This window comes from Protopterus annectens, chromosome 7.part0 (genome assembly GCF_019279795.1).
Source record: "Protopterus annectens isolate FY-2018-M chromosome 7.part0, PAN1.0, whole genome shotgun sequence".
NCBI classification, from domain to species: Eukaryota; Metazoa; Chordata; order Ceratodontiformes; family Protopteridae; genus Protopterus; species Protopterus annectens.
The window spans coordinates 1,011,500,341-1,011,518,758 of record NC_056739.1 but is presented as its reverse complement, the minus strand read 5'-3'; positions in this window follow the sequence as shown (position 1 = coordinate 1,011,518,758).

Here is an 18,418-nt window from a genome sequence, read left to right as displayed (position 1 = left end):
TTTATCAGTATTTACCTACATATTGTATACATTGTGCAATTTCTGTTTTTGTACTTACTTCTTGACTATTACCATAACCCCATGGTACTGAATGGGTCTGCATTACTGATTACTTTTCTCTGAGTGACTTCTCTTTTCTTCAGTTCTACCCACTCCACTCACCCTACGGGCTCACTCGACTCCTCTATCCTGCCCCCAATTACCACCCACCCCCTGCACATCTAACTTTATACCTATCTAACCACTCCCACACCACAACTCCCTATCATAATCAGCCCCTCCCTCCCACTAATCACTATTGCTTTCTTCAGCTTGTTTTCTAGTTCCACCCACTTCCTTCTGCTTAACACATCCTTTCACTCTGTAACATCTCTGTCTAGAAACCCACACACTAACCTTTTTAACCTACACCTCTCCCATCATTTTCTGTCTCTCTCCTAAATATCCCTCTCACTTAACTTCACCAAATACCTATCATACAAACAAAACCTTCACATGCTCTACTGTCTCTATTTCAATCTCGCATTCTCTTCTACCTACTCTACCTCACTAATCTCTCACAGTTCCATTATTCTCCTCCCCTTCACACAACTTCAGTATACATTAAAAAAGAATTTCCTTCCACAGCCCAAATATCTTCCCATCTCTATAAACATAATGTACATTTTCTCTTTAAAAGGAAACTCTTCCTTGCTCCCTGTAAACCAATTCCCATACCCATCAAGCTAAGCTTCATAGCTTCTAATACCCTAACCTATAACCCCTTAGAACATAGATACCTATCCTTACTCTATTCTAAACGAATCTTCCTCCTCCTCCGCTCTGGAGATATGCACCCAAACCTAGGACCTTCACATAACTTCTCTTCCAAACCAAACTCAAACTGTCCACCCCCTCCCCATAAATTTCTTCTCTTTGCTACAATTAATGCCAGGAGCCTTTGTAATAAAATACCTGCCTTTCATGGCTGGATCTCTCACAACAAACCTGATATTCTCTCTATCACACAAACCTGGCTTAAGCCACATATAAAAGGTACCGAAATAATATCCCCAAACTATAAACTCATAAGAAATGACAGATCCCAAATGAAAGGTGGAGGAGTAGCCTTACTTTTCTCCTCCTCCTTAACAGTGACACCCTATACTAAACCCATACCACTTTTTGACACTGCTGAGCTAACCTTTACTCTTCTCAAAGTTAACAACGATAAAAGTTTATGCATTGTCACTATGTACATACCACCAAACAACAATATCCCTATTCTGGAAGATATTGTCTCCTGGTTCACCACCAACATAAATAATGAAACAATAATCCTTGGTGATGTCAATATTAACTGGTCTTCCATTGACTCATCAGTCCCCTCTCAAAGCATTAACCTATATCAATTTACACAGCTAATCAAAACTCCTACTAGACCAAATAAAGATAATACCACAGGTAGCATCCTCGACTGGATACTAGTCTCCCAACCAAACCGAGTTTTTGATAGTGGCACTCTCCCTGACTCCCTTAGTGACCATATCCTTGCCTTTGCATACCATTCCCCTTCACCCCTCCTCCTTCAGCATAAATATATTACAACCCACACCATAAAAAACTTAAATCCTCAAATCTTCTCCAGTGCCTTAAAACAAATAAACTGGAACCCTCTAAAGTCCCTTCCTTTGGATCCCACTGTCTCATATTTCAATACAGCTTTCTCTGATCTACTTAATTGCTTTGCCCCCTTCAGAACCAGAAGACTCAAATCCAAAACAGTCCCCAGACTAACAAAAGAAACAAAAATCCTTATGCATCTCCGACTCAAAACCTGGAAATACTATCAAAACTTCAAAACTCTTAACTCTCTTGCTGAATATAAGCAACTACAAAATCAAGCAAAAAATGAATAGCCATTGACTGTAAATCCTACTATCTTAAACTTCAAAACAGCCATAAAATCAACCCAAAAAAATTCTGCAGTAGCATTGCATCAATTCTCTCTCCGGGCAAGAAAGAAAACCCCTGCCCTGACCCAGACTCTCCTGACCTGCTCCTAGCTACCAAAATTCACCTCCTTTTTCATTGATTCCATAGCCAAACTTACCTCATTTTTCCCAAATAATATTTCATCCAATGTATCTGAAACCATGGCTTTAACCTCCAATAACTCTCAGTCTTCTCCTTTCACTCTAAAATCCATTCCTAATAAAACTATAAAAAATATCCTACTAAAATTAAAAACTTGTTCTAATGCCCCAGATAACATTCCATCCAACTGTCTCAAACTAGTTGCTGATGGTACAGCCCTTCCCATCACCATCCTAATTAATCACTCCATCTAAGAGTCCTCTGTGCCACTCCTCTGGAAAAAAGCCTTCATCATCCCCCTCCACAAAGGAGGTATACATTTTTCAATCTCCAACTTTTGCCCAATAGCTATCCTGTCCCCTATCTCCAAGATTCTCAAAACATGTATCCACCTGCAACTTTTCCCCTACTTACTTGACAAACAACTATTGACTGCAACACAGCATGGGTTTAGACCAGGACATAGCACCACCACTGCCCTCCTTTACTTCCTTGAAATCATCAACTCTGCTCGAGACTCTGGCAACATAGTTGCTACCCTCCTCCTCGACTTATCCAAGGCCTTCGATACTGTCTCTCATATGCTCCTCCTATCTAAGCTCTCTCATCTTAACCTTTCCTCTTCATCTATCAACTGGTTCACCAGCTATCTTTCAGACAGGGAACAAGCTGTAAAATGTAACAACTGTACTTCTTCTTTCCTGCACACCCCAACAGGTGTTCCTCAAGGCTCTATATTGGGTCCCTTACTATTCAATATTTGTATTATTGATGTCCACCAAAAATCCCCAATGCTAAACCCGTTCAATACGCAGATTACTCTACTATCATCTGCTCCACCAAAACTCTCCCCAAATTTATAAACCTTACTCAAGAGGACTTCCCCACCATCAAGTCCTGGATGCTTGACAACCATTTAGCCCTTAATGCCTCCAAATCCAAAATAATAATTTTTTCCCCTTCTAGACACACTGCTATTGACAAAACATCATTCTCTATACTAAATCAAGACAAGACCTCTGTTGAAATAGTTCCCCATGCAAAACTTCTGAGCAACCTTATTGATGACCAGCTAAACTTCGACATCCATCTACAAACCAATATAAAAAAAACAAAAACAACAAAAGCTCGGAATGCTTTATCGTCACAGACGTTACCTTTCTCTTTCATCCAAACAGCTCCTAGCTACCATCTACCTCAACCCTGCCTTCTATATGGAGCCTCACTACTCACTAATCTCCAATCAACCCTGAAATTTAAACTAGCTTCATGCTATAATAAACTTTCTAAGTTTTCCACAGAATCCAAATCCTCCACTCATCATTGCACCTCCCTCCATGACCTACACTGGTTGAACTCCCAAACTGCCTAACTTTCATTCAACTAAGGACAGCACACAAGCTCATTTTTAAACTCTCTAGCTGTCTGTTTCTCTCCTCTACCTTAAAAATCCACCAGCCACATAGAACACTAAGATCCACAAAACAAAATCTCCTGGAACTCTACACACCTTTACATTCTCCAGGGCAACTCTTACTAACCTTCTCTCTTGCTAGATTATATAACTCTTTTCCCCCTCACAATAGAACTACCTAGAATTTCCCTTCCTTTAAAACCTTGCTCCACTCTTATCTCTCCAGTCGCTGGGAATGCTCCTGTACTCATCCTTCCTGAATCCTAACACCTCTGTTTATCCTATCCTACTCATAACACAGCAATTGCATGAATAATTCATTTGTCTCCATTTATGATGTACTAACTGAACATTAATTTGTCATTCATGTAAATATCTTAAAATGCTGCACTTAGTTATTTTGAATGTTTTTTTAATACTGTCTTTCTGTCTGGAGCTTTTCTCCTTGGGCCCCATTGAAAATGGGCTACTTTGGCCCAATGGACTTTCCTGGTTAACAAACTGCAATAAATAAATAAATAAATAAATAAATAAATAAATGATATACATGTGCATATGTATGTATATATACATATATATGTATATAGATGTATATATGTATATATATATATATATATATATATATATATATATATATATATATATATATATATATATATATATATATATATATATATATAAATATACATATATATATATATATATATATATATATATATATACACACACACACACACACACACACACATATATATATATATATATATATATATATATATATATATACACACACACACACACACATATATATATATATATATATATATATATATATATATATATATATATATATATATACCTCCCTGCATCCCTCACGTGGAGGGATGCACCAACTCTGATATAACACTACAGTGGGGTAAAGGGTAATTTCCCTGATCCCCACTGTACCTTGCTCTCCATTACAATTGCTTCAAACATCTCGTCTCAACCATATTAAGTCTGAGTTTCAGAGAACTTGATATTATGATATAAACCTATATATATATCTATCTATATATATATATATATATATATATATATATATATATATATATATATATATATATATATATATATATATATATATACATTTACACACACACACACACACACACACACACACACACACACACACACACACATATATATATATATATATATATATATATATATATATATAGATATATATATATGGATCTTGTACTATTGTACGAAATCCAACCTAACCGAAACCAAAACAACCGAACATACTTTAGCGAAAGTGCTTTTCACCAAAAAAGCACTTTCACTAAACTGTGCCAAAAAAAATATAAAATTAAAAAAAAACATATTACTCACATTTAAGCAGTGGGGCAAGCCCCCCTGCACCCCCATGTGGAGGGCTGCGCCCCCCACACCCCCTACTTTTATATTCTCACTCTGAGATTGCACTACAGTGGAGAAAAGGGAATATTCCCTTACCCCACTGTACTATGATCTCAGCAACAGCCATTCCCCCACGTTTTTCTTTTTTAGCACACTTTTAGAAAAGTGCTTTTTCAGGGAAAAGCACTTTCGCGAATGTGTGCTTAGTCATTTCACATTCGGTGAAACTGCTATTCGAGGAACAGTACGGATCCCATATATATATATATATATATACATATATATATATATATATATATATATATATATATATATATATATATATATATATATATATATATATATAGGTCCACTTTCTAATTCTGAAACTTCAAAACCTCGAACATCACAATCCAGACGTTCAGATGTTCGAAGTTTTGAAATCTCGAAATAAAAATTAAAAAAAAAAACAATAATAAAACTTTAGCAATCACATTTTTTGCAGGGGGGAAAGCCCCACCCCTGCACCCCCCACACCCCTTCCTACTTAAATATACCAACTCCGAGATCACACTACAGTGAAGAGAATGGTACCATTCTGCCCTGTCAGGCAATCTCAGTTGTTCAGTTTCTAGATTTCAAAACTTCGAAAATCTGAACCTCATAATTGTGATGTTCGAGGTTTCGAAGTTTCGAAATTGCAAAGTGTATATATATATATATATATAGCCTGTGCACCTGCATATATATATATATATATATATATATATATATATATATATATATATATATATACATAGAGAGAGATACACACACACACACACACACACACACACACACACACACACACACACACACACATATATATATATATATATTTTCATATAAATAGAGAGAGAGAAATCTATAGCTATATAGATATATATATATAGACATATATTTGCATATGTGTGTGTGTGTGTGTGTGTGTGTGTGTGTGTGTGTGTGTGTGTGTGTGTGTGTGTGTGTGAATAAAAAAAATATATACATATATATATATATATATATATATATATATATATATATATCTATATATATATATATATACAGACATGCATATTTTACACATATCAAAATTATTTATTGTTTTTCTGGTTAGATTTTTTGCTTTTAACTGTTTACTATTGATATAAACTGTAGTGTTGGGAATAGGTCTCAATCTCTTACCACCTAGGAATGTGTGACAAACAGTCAAAATTTGAAAAAGTCTATTCTCACTGGGCGAAAATGCACCATTTCCATGGGGCCTGGTTGAAATGGGCTATCTGTCCGAAGTATTAAGTTACTGAATACTGTACATTGTAAAATTCAGTAAAACATATTTGTTATTAAATAAAGTACATAATATCAGCAGAAACAATTGATAAAATACAGTATATGCAACAGAAAATAAGCTATGTAGCAGTACTGAAGAGCAACTATTAAATAAAAAAATGCTCTTCAGCACCAGCTTTTCCAACCCCTCCACATCTTCTCTCAGCTAAATCTGTTAACTCAACCAATCAAGGACCAATCATAGCAGAATCAGAGACAAATCCAGAATTAATCAGGGACACTTTATAAATATTGCTACTTTTACCTTAAGACATTGACAGAATAAGAGAATTTGAATTAATATACACTTCCTGAAGTAAAAAAAAAAGTCTAAGACTTGTCATTATTTATTAAATGCAGTGCACCACCTTTTCTCAAAAGTCACTTGCCTAGCTCTCTACAAATCAGGGACAAATCAGAAATAATCAAGGAATTTTAGAATATTATTACTATTAACTTGAGATATTGAGAGAGTGGAGAAATGAAGTTTGGCAACAAACTAATTTGTCCCGGGACATCTTCATGGGGGGGGGGTGGTTAGGTTAATATTAAGGGGAGTTAAGTGAGTTGGGGAGGTGAAAGGATTAAATGGAGGCAGGGATGGTTGGGAGGAAGTGAGATAATGATGGGGAGGGGCTTAAGAGGTTTAGTCTAGTGTAGTTGGGTTAAGCAGTCACATTTTGGCGTGAACTTGCTAAGGCAGGTTCTACGTCCTAGACGACCGGGGTGTATTTTGGTGCAGGTAGTCCTTGGGGCAAGTGGGGACATGGTGAGGCATGGTGAGTGACCTTTTATGAATATTATTGGTGGGTGGTTCTGTGGCTGGAAAAACGTGTTCAGAGGTTTCGGGGGGGCTACTGGTGTTGCTGGGTTTTAGCTTGGTGTTTCACATGTCTGAAGATTTGTTGGGGTTACTAGTAAATGGTGGAGGTTTTCCCCAGCATGCTACCTTATAATTTCGGTCCATTCTTTGTGGCCAGAATTTATTTGTCTGCTGTTTAGTCTAAAACTTTGGTAAGAACACTGACATCTTCCCTGAAATAAAAAGCGGTAAGTAATGCAGGAATTTGTTTCAAATGTAGGAGAGGATCACATTGCTATGCTCTGTGCTACTGGTATGAAGAACATGTTAGTGGTGGTAGTAGTTAGTTATTTCTTTCAGTGGTGGAGGGTGCAGGAAAGTTAAATTGCTGGGCTGTTTCCAAAGAAGGAGTCATCCATTCAACAGCTCCTGTAGCTACTGGTTGCTTTAGCTTGACTTTTCTCACCAGGCTTAGTAGCCTCTTTTGCACGTACGGGTACGTTTAAAAGGTAAAGTTTTTTTTTTTCCTCCTCTCAGGGTACTTAGAGGTAGTAGTGTAAAGGTAGTTGGTTGGGGGTCATTGGTGGTGGTGGCGGGCTGTTCGGGGGCAGCTGAGGGGGACCGCGGTAGCTTCAGGAAATTTCGCTGCGGTTTACAGGGAGAGTTTTCAAGAGGTGGAACTCAGAATGTTGAGATGGGAGTAGGCTGTCAATGTGGTGGTGGCAGTTTGTAATGGCGTGAATACCCCTCCCTCTCCCTCAGTTTTAGGAAGGTGCAGAACCATTTCGCAGGCTTACAGCTTTCCAGGATTCTTTGCTGGCACATGCGTGGTTGTGGCTCGAGCGGTTGGTGAGTCTAATGCAGACATGCCTGCTTGTGCTTTACGGTGTGGTTACAACAACTCTGAAAGGTATGTCAGAATTTTACAGCATAATCAGTGTCAGGGACAAAGTTATATAAGGATGTTAAGCAGCTTTAGTACAGAAGTAGCTGCAAGCGTGTCTATGACCGGGACCACTATTTGTGATAGTCAAATAACATGATTATTGTTGGATAAAGATAGGATTCAAGTTTTAAGGACCTTTGTAAAGGGCTTTAAAAAAAAATGTCTTGATAATAGAGGCAGTTCTTTCAATATATACAAAGTTCCACTCCTGTCAGAAATAGTGGTTATGCATATCCATACAAATTTTCAGCGCAAACCCATACCTAGCACACCGAGTTAGATTCTTAGTGACTCTTTTCAGAAAGAAGTTTAGTAGCACATGTAGAGTGAACTATAAACTGATCACAGAAGGTGCATAGTTCTTTGTTTCCTTATTTGAAATTTATCGTGGTATGCTGAATGGATATTGTAATAGGAGAGTTTAAAAGATAAAGTGGACATTTATCAGTACAGTTTCTGTAGTAACAAATTAGAGCTTGATCCATTATTTAGAAACAAGAAAGTCGAGTTTCATTTTCTTATGTCCATCTGTGCTAGATGCTCAGTACATTTTTAGGCAGATTTTAATTTATGTACATTAACAAGGTACTTTCTTGCTGTGTTTGCATTTGAGGATATGTAAATTATGTTATGGGATTGTGGCAATAGTTGTCTTTTATAGTAGATATTTGACAGTTAATGCTGGGCATATGTGAGCACCAGCAGCTTTGGGCTAGGCAATGTAATTTGATGGTATATCTTGTCTTTTTACTAACTATCATGTTTTATTTAGATATTTATTTTCCTTGGCTGGCTGGGGTTTCACCTTGTACTGCCATTTCTAATAGTCTGCTTATGTCATCATGAAGGTGCAATAATGGAATGCAAACAGATCTCAGAGTGCTTTAGCCATTAAGCCAGCTTTTGAAGTGGACATCACTACTTTATTTTATAAGCAACTAATCTTTTGGCATTCCAGAAGTCATTTAGGGTCACTAACGAAATATAAATTACTGCCATCTTGCAAGCTCTCAAGTGTGGAGGCTTACAAGTAATAGTATGCATAACAATAAGATATTTAGCAAACTGAGATGTTAACAATTACAGCAAGAGCAGAAGCTGGTGACATTCTTTACATTTTAGCAAACATTATAATAGTGTGGCAATCGGAGTAGCCATACACATTGTAGTTAGGCTGCAAAACATGTCACGTTTTAAATTCAAGTTTTCTCAATTCATATCTAGAACATATTTGATAGCATTGATAAGCTACAGAGGCCTTTTAAGAATTTGTATTAATAAAAGCCCAACAATATTCTACTGAAGAAATAACACTATTTACCTACATAAAAGACACATTCCATCTGTTTCCCTCCTGGTGAAGCTATCTTTGTGCCCCCCTTTTGCTAGGAAATAGTATTTTACTGCAAATAAGGCTAAATGCACTGGTTATTGAACTGACTCATTGCCCGCATTGTTTGAGCTGGGAGGTTGAGAGGTATATATGTGTTAGAGTTTTTGTCATTGCTGGCAAGCGAATGGGGGAAAAAGGGAAAGAGGGAATAAAGGAAAAAAAAAAGGGGGGAAAGAAATAAAAAACAAAAAGAAGGGAAGGAAATAAAATGGACAGAATGTCGTACACCTATCAGCCTCAGCTGGGAAGGTTAAGCAGGTTTATAAAAAAAAAAAAAAAAAAAAAGAGGAAGGGAGCTCTAAGTCCTAATTACATTTGAACGAGTGAAGGAGGGCTCATGGCAGAGGGTCCCCTTGATAGCGCTATAAGATGCCATTTTTTTGGTTAGTGTGCCTCATTTGGAGATGGAAGGTTAAGAGCTAGGCAGAGGGTGTTACAGTATAAATTAGCTTGGCTTAGACAGTGCACTAAGTGATGTGGTATGGAATTGCAGGGTTACCCTGGTTGGGGATATTGATAGGTCCCTTCAGGTGGGGGGATTTTAGTTGTAACATACTCACTTGGTAGTTAAAATTCATTGGAAGCATAGTTTTAGTTATGGTTGCTTTGTCATAAATGTGGGCCGGGGTGGTACACGCCTTCCCAGGTTGGAGGGATAGGTGGTTTTGAATAATGTTTCTGAATGTGAGTGTTTTCTAATATGATTTATATGTACCCCTGTTTTCTTTCTTGCAGATGGGTGTTTTCTGGACCACTGCTGTTATACTTTGGAATAGGTGGATATAAGGTGATACCATCTCTTTACAGGCTAGAAGATTTATTTTTGTCCTTTTCTTTGCAGATGGTGTTGTCATGAGTACCAGTTGTGGCACCACACAGTGAGTTCGCAGATGATGGAAGCAGTGGCGAGCGAGGAGGTTACACATGGTGAGCTCAATCGGGCAACAGTTACTGGCTGAAGTAAGTGGATTTTAAAGTTGAGTTTTGGTAAAGGATTTACATGGCTAGCCAGAGAAGGACAGGCATTTGAGTTTTGATTTCAAGCTTAAGTGGTGGTACCATCAGTATGTTAGATCAATGTTGGAAAGTTGTTCCCACTAAAGGGAGCAGCAGCCATTTAGCCATAGGTAAGAGTTGTGGATTCGGTAGTGGGCTTGATGAGGTTACAAGTAATTTATTTTATGTAATGTTCATTAAGGCATGTTGCTGTGGGTGGGGTGGAGCCACAACAATCTTCGAATCATAGGATGTTATTAGACTACTGGCTCTGGAGTGATTACAAGCTCGACAACATCTGGCTTCATTTCTGTGGGTAGCCTTTATCATGTATGGTAGGTAGCCAAGATCGATTTTATTCCACATGCTGCTTCTATGGTCCTTCTTGGATCACAGTACTCTTAGTATCATAGGAAGTTATTAGGCTACTGGCTCAGGGATGATTACAAGCTAGACAAGTTTGGCTCTTATTTCTGGGGATATGAGTTATTAAAAAAAAGGGGGGTAATAAGGTATTACTCATCACGGTCACACACACTGTCCTACAAAATATAACTGTCTAGGAAGAGTGTTGTAATACAAGGTCAGAATGTAAAACCACAGGAGAATTATAGACAGAAAGCAGATAGGAGATACACAGCAATATCTATATAGCACACACAACTGTGATGTACAGTGTTTTAGTTTTAGCAGATACAGCCATAGTCTGATTCCTGGGAGTGGAAGTAGGCTGCATACAGGATCATACCCCACAACTGTACAGATAAGACCAGAATGTCCAGTATATGGGCCCATGTCTGCTGCCTGTCACCCTGTCCCCCTGGGAAGTCAATGGGATGATCCCAGATGTTTAGGCAGCAAACAGGGAATACAAATTATTGTCGCACATCTATGACAACAAACCTGTCACTCTAACAACTCCCGAAACTGTTATGACAGTAATAAGCCAAGTATGTCCTATCTACACCCCCATGTTGTCAAGCTGTGACCAGAGCGTGTACAGTAACAGAGTGAGATGTATGTGCATAATACTAATGTGTAATCTGGTACTTTGTGTGGCAACATTCAGGTAGTGCTAACAAACATTGCTCCCACAGGTACGTCGGATACGAACACTGTGCCGAGAAATAAAAAACTTGATACCCTGTACTGGTACTGTTTACTCTGGTATTGTATTGAATTGTGAGTGTTGCAGTTGCTCTGAATAATAAGGTATCACTGATCACTGTCACCCACACTGTGCTACATAATATAACTGTGTAGGAAAGCCTGTATAAGAGTGTTGTAAGTCACTAAAGGTTGAAGAGTGCAATAGTCTAGATATGTCCCGGTTCACCTGCGTGTGGTCAAGACATGGCCAGAGTCTGTGCAGAAAGAGATGGACAGGTATGTGCACAACATCAGCCTGGAATTTGGGAGTATGTGTAGAAACAGTTAGTGTTAACAAACACTTCCTCCACAGGTATACCAGTTAAGAGGTGTATACTGCAGATAAAAAAAAAAATTGCACTTTATTCATCTGCTTTTACTGTATTTGTGTTTCTTCCTACTTTATTACTAGGGGTATTGACTACAACTCTGATCTGTGATATATAACAATAAGTATCCTTTTCTGTGCATTTAAAGTGTTTTTTTGATTGTATCTGCTTTATTTTCTGAAAAAAAAAAAATATATATATATATATATATATATATATATATATATATATATATATATATATATATATACACCTGTTTCCCACCTTTCTATCCAGTATAGTTCAGTTTTCAGGTTAGTGCTGAATTCAGGACTGTGTTACAATTCTCTGTGTTTGCCCATGCCTTATTTGGATAGAAGGAAGTTTCTCTGTTCACCTGTGAAGGAGGGGAGCTTTGAGCAGCCTATCTGTCCCTGGAGAAGTGGTTTCAGCCCAGAAATTAGTAGTTTATTGGCCATTTTGGGCTAATTTCTATCTCTTTCATTTCCCTGCTATAAATACCACATTTGCCTGGTTTTGCGTGCCGGACAGCGCTGGTTAGCTAGGGTAAAACTAATCCCGGCTCCACAAAGTCTCCTCTTCAATTTTTCCCTTGGAACTAGACAAACTTTCAACTTAAACACTTGAGCCATTCATTTCTCAGCCCGGCACTTGCTCAAAACTTATAGCAAGCACTTATAAACCCTAGCACTAGACCTTCCTGTACTGTACAGAAGGACAAGGCTCTCTATTCGACCTTACCAGCCATCCAGTAAAACAGTTCACTGTACCTATCCAGGCATGTCCAAAGGGCAGTTTCAGGTGTACTCTCCAGTCCAACTGGTGAATCTGGGCATTTTGAGGCAATGTTACAACTGCCTCATGTACACAGACAACCCTCTCCTCCTACCACCAAACACTAATACATGCGAGAGATGCAATTATACAGCCAAACTAGAGGCTAAGCTCTCTCAACCCAAGACTGGATCAGACAGTCAAGAGGAGAAGGGAAATACTTGTATCACACCACTAGTCTCACATAGACCCCCTAAACCAGCATCGACAAAGAACACACATAAATACAAGAAAACATACTCGGAGCCTCTAAATAAAAATCTGCAAAACCAACAGAGACCTCCAAACCAAACATCCAAGCAACCTCCACCCCCCAACACAAGCCATGAAACACATACTTCACAAAACCAGTGTGCCATGCAATCATAGCCCTTAAGGCAAAATAACATACCCAACATACTAGTAATAGGTGACTCTATAGTCAGGCACACTGATGTCCCACTCACTAGGCTGAATAAGGAGAAGGTTACTGTTAGCTGCCTGTCAGGTGCCAGGATCCGCCACATAACACAAGCACTCAGGTCACTCCAGAACAAGTACAAATATGACTCTGTCATTGCCCGTGTTATTGTGAATGACCTGAGCCATACCTCCCTGGACTACATGAAAAGAGACATGGAAGAGCTCTGATCATGTAGCCCAAGCCGGAATGACCCTGACCCTGAGTAGCATCCTGCCCTCACCAAGAATGATACCACAGTATAAAGAAAAAAATCTCAATTTCAACAATTGACTCAGTTTTTGGTGTCATTTAAAGGGGATCCAGTGTCTGCCCACCTGGGATGACATGCTCAACAAGCCACGCTGCTTTGCTAGAGACAGCTTGCACCTGTCACCCTTAGGCTTTCAAATACTGGCCAAGGCTCTTGCCACTCCCATAGTGCCTTTTTTAGGCAAGGCTCAAAAGACAAACCCACCACCATAAACAGCACAAGTAACAAAAAACTGAGGGTAATGCTACTAAATGCCAGAAGTCTAAACCTCAAAATGCATGCACTCGAGGCACTCCTCAGTGTGGAGAAAATAGATGTATGTGCAGTAACAGAAACCTGGTTTAAGGCTCCAGAGAGCACCCCAGCACTACCAGGCTACAACTCATACCATACATTTCAGCCACAGAACCCAAACCAAAATATAAAAGGCGAGGGCGTATCCATATTCATCAAGGATACCCACACCTCCAGGTTGGTGGCACAGCACGATGCTTCAGAAATCATCCACGTGCAACTAACAATGGGAAAAACTGCAATTCAAATTGAAGCTTGCTACAGATCACCCACCATGTCCCAGAACCCCCATTCTGTATTTCTGGAAACACTGGGAAACATAAAGGTCCTACCCTAATATTGGGTGATTTGAATTACCCAAACATTAAATGGGAGAACTACTCAAGTACTAACTCCCTTGCCCAATGTTTCCTAGAATTTATAAACTCAAACACCCTGGTTCAACTGGTCAAAACTCCCACCAGAGGTGACAACATATTGGACCTGGTCATCACCAACAGGGTCGACCGGTGTTGCACACTGGAGGTCAACCCCTAGCTTGGTAGATCTGACCATAAATAAATCACTTTGGATATCCACATTCTGCCCCCACCCCCAGACAAGGAAACCTCCATGAAAAACTTTTCAAAAGCAAACTTCACATTACTTAAGACCGAGGTGGAAAGTCTCAAAGCCCCCATGATGAAGGATAATGCTGTCCAAGATGCAAAATCCTTTACTAATGCATTCTATGGGCACCTACAAGAATGCATGGATCGTGCCATCCCAAGCAAAACCAAGACTCACTCCTCCAAGTAAAAAAAAATAGTTTGGTGGACTCCTGCCATAAACAAGCAATACAATAGAAGGAGGAAACTAGTACAGAAAAGAGTAAAATCCCAAGAAGGGTAGACATCCCTGATCAGTATCAGCAAGAAACTGCAATCCATCATAAAATCATCCAAGGCGAGCTTTGAAAGAAAATTGCCAAGGACTCCAAAGATAACCACAAGGCATTCTTTAACTATGTCAAGAATCTATGTGGCAATGCTCAGATCTGCTCGGTGTTAGCGCAGAATAGCACAAAATACACAGAACCGACTGATATCACCAACATCCTGGCAGACAAGTTCAGCGCAAACTTCACCCACCTCTCACCCCCAAAAGGGCCCATAACCATACCAGAAGAATGTAGAGTCCCTGAAATCACAGACACTCAGGTTAAAATAGCCCTCTCCAAAGCCAAAAACACAGCATCAATGGGACCAGACGGTGTCCCAGGCTGTGTCCTACATGAGCTCAAAGACAAACTAACCCCTCACCTAAACACACTGTTCAAATTCAGCATCTCCGCAGGCTATGTACCCATAGAATGGCACACAGCAATGGTTATTCTGCTCCACAAAGGTGCAGCCACAACAGACCCTGGGAACTATTGCCCTGTAAGCCTGACTAGCTTGGTCTGCAAGACTTTGGAGTGCATCATCCTGGAACTCATTAACAGAGAAATTGGGAACCTCCAACCACTGGACCCTACCCAGTTAGGGTTTGTTAAGGGCAGATCATGCCTCCTAAACCTGGTGGACTTCTTTGAGACAGTTACCAAGGCTATAGATGAGGGAAAGGTGGTACACATAGCCTACCTAGACCTTACTAAGGCCTTCAACACCATTCCCCATTCTGGTATTATAGACAAGCTCACCAGCCTGAACATAAACCCCTACATCACAAGATGGGTTGCCAACTGGTTCACGGACAGATCCCACATAGTGAGAGTTGCAGGAGCTAGGTCCAACTCTAAAATGGTTACAAGTGGCATTCCCCAGGGCTCAGTCCTAGAACCCATCCTGTTTGGCATATACTTCTCAGAGGTACAGACAAGCACAGGAGAACCTGAAAATGCACTCTCTCGAGGCACTCCTAAAAATGGAGAACATCGATATCTGTGCAATAATTGAGACCTGGTTCAAGGCTCCAGAGAGCACCCCTGCAATACCAGGCTACAACTCTTACCACACTTTTCGGCTACCAAACCAGGATCAAAACACTAAAGGTGGAGGAGTATCCATATTCACCAAGAATATTCACACCACCAGGTTTGTTGCCCAACAAAATGCGTCTGAAATTCTCCAGGTGCAACTAACACTAGGTAAGACTGCAATCCAAACTGTAGCTTGATACAGATCCCCCACCTTGCCCCAAGATTCCCAATACACCTTTCTAAATATATTGGAAAATATTAATATACAACCGAACACCCTAATACTGGGTGATTTCAACTACCCTGGCATTAACTGGGAAAACTACTCGTGCACCAACACCTATGCCCAACGGTTCTTGGAATTCATAAATTTCAATGACCTGGATCAACTAATCCATAGTCCCACCAGGGGCTACAATATCCTAGACCTGGTCATTACCAACATGGGAAATCAATGCTCCACATCTATGGTCACCCCCTCGTTGGTCAAGTCAGACCATAAGCTAATCACCCTTAACATCCACATCCCACCCCCACCCTCCCAGTAAGGAAACCTCCATAAAAAACTTCTCCAAGGCCAACTTCATGCTACTCAAGTCAGAAGTTACAAACTTCATAACACCCATTCAGATGGCAACTGAAAGTTCGACTGCTGAGTCCTATACTAAGGCACTGTATGAGCACATCCACTCATGCATAAATTGTGCCATCCCAAATAGAACCAAGAAGCTGTTCTCCAAAAAAAGGAAGCCAATATGGTGGTCCCCTGCCATAAACAAACTTTAAAACAAAAGGAAAAAACTGTTGCAGAAAAAGAGGAAAATCCTAGGATGCAAAAAAACTCCCTAACCAGCCTCAGTAAGAAGCTGAAATCCCTGATAAAATCCTCCAAAGCTAGTTATGAAAATAACATTGCAAAAGATTCCAAAGGCAACCACAAGGCATTCTATAACTATGTCAAGAATCTAAATGGCAATGCTCAGATCTGCTCTGAGCTACAACAGAATGGCATTAAATATAACAATCCCAAGTATATTACTAATATCCTGGCAGATCGATTCAGTGCCAACTTCACCCCCCCCCTCACCTCCTAAATGGCCCATCTCAATAGTGGAAGATTGCCAAATTCTGGTAATAACGGCTACACAGGTAAAAAGCGCACTCTCCAAAGCTAAGAATACAGCATCCATGGGACCAGATGAAATCCCGGGCTGTGTACTACATGAATTACAAAATGAACTGGCACCTCACCTAAGTGTCATGTTTAATCATACCCTCACCTCAGGCTTCATGCCCACTGAGTGGTGAGCACCTACAGTTATCCCACTCAGCAAGGAGGGTCTACTCCCCCATCAGTCTGACGAGCCTGATCTGCAAGGCCATGGAACGTATTATCATGGAACTTATTAACAAAGACATTGGCAACCTTAAAACACTGGAACCCACCCAGTTTGGGTTCGTGAAGGGCCGATCTTGCTCCTGAACCTTATTGACATCTTCGAGTCAGTGTCCAGAGCTGTGGATTAGGGTAAGGCAGTCCACACAGCCTATCTGAACCTTGCCAAGCCTTTGACACCATCCCCCACTCTGGAATCATAGATGAACTTACTAAGCTGGGCATTAATCCCTACATCACTCGATGGATTGCCAACTGACTTACTGACAGAACCCACACTGTAAAAGTAGCTGACTCCAAATCCAGCTCCAAACAAGTGACAAGTGAAGTACCTCAGGGTTCAGTACTGGGACCTCTCTTGTTTGGCATCTACTTCTCTGAAGTACAGGCCAACACTAAGGGTCTCTGGCTAACAAAGCTCACAGATGACTGCAAACTGGGAGCCATTACTGAATCCCCAAATAATGTGGATACTCTACAAAAGGGCCTTACAGAAACAGATGCTTGGTGCCAGAGCCATGGGCTCAAGCTCAATGCCAAGAAATGTATAGTCATCCCCTTTGGGAAAATCATGTACCCATGAATTATCACATAGGTGGCAGTACACTAAACACTAAAAGTGTGATAAGAGACTTAGGGACACAGGTGGACAGTGGTCTCACCTTCAATAACCACATCGCCACAACAGTCAGGAAATCCTTTTATGTGGTATACCTCATCACTAATGGCTTTTCATCCAGAAAAAAGGAGGTCATTGTCCCACTGCACTCATCCCTCATTAGACCCATTATAGAATACAATGCCCCATTTGGTATGTACCTCTTTAGACATCTGCAACAAATGGAAAGGCCGCAGAAATACCTCACTAAAAGAATCACAAGCCTAAAGCAGATGCCCTATGCTGACCACCCTAAAAAACTCCAGCTATACTCTGTCACATATCGTCTACTCCGAGGCGATCTTTGCTTAACATACAAGGCCATGTCAATCCCAGAGCTGTTGGACATGCTACACTTAAAGAAATCCCAATCCCTCAGAACCACATGCTCTAGGGATCTAAATCTTGTCATCACAATAAACAAAACATGCTGGAGGGATAGGTTCCTGACCCAGAGACTCCTCAGACTCTGGAATAGACTGCCCATACATGTCAAGCAGAGTACCTCTTTGGCTCTCTTCAAAGGGCACCTTGATGCTTGGATGGGAGAAAGGAAATTCACCCCGGAGATCACATGAGTCACCCTGCTAGACAGGGGTCCAGGGAAGTAAATAGTGTGGGAAGAAATAGCCAGGGAATTGTTATGGCTTGGCTTGTATAGGCCCTAGGGCCAATAGCCTAGTACCTACCTATGAACCTATGACTGATAAAGGTCACAGACG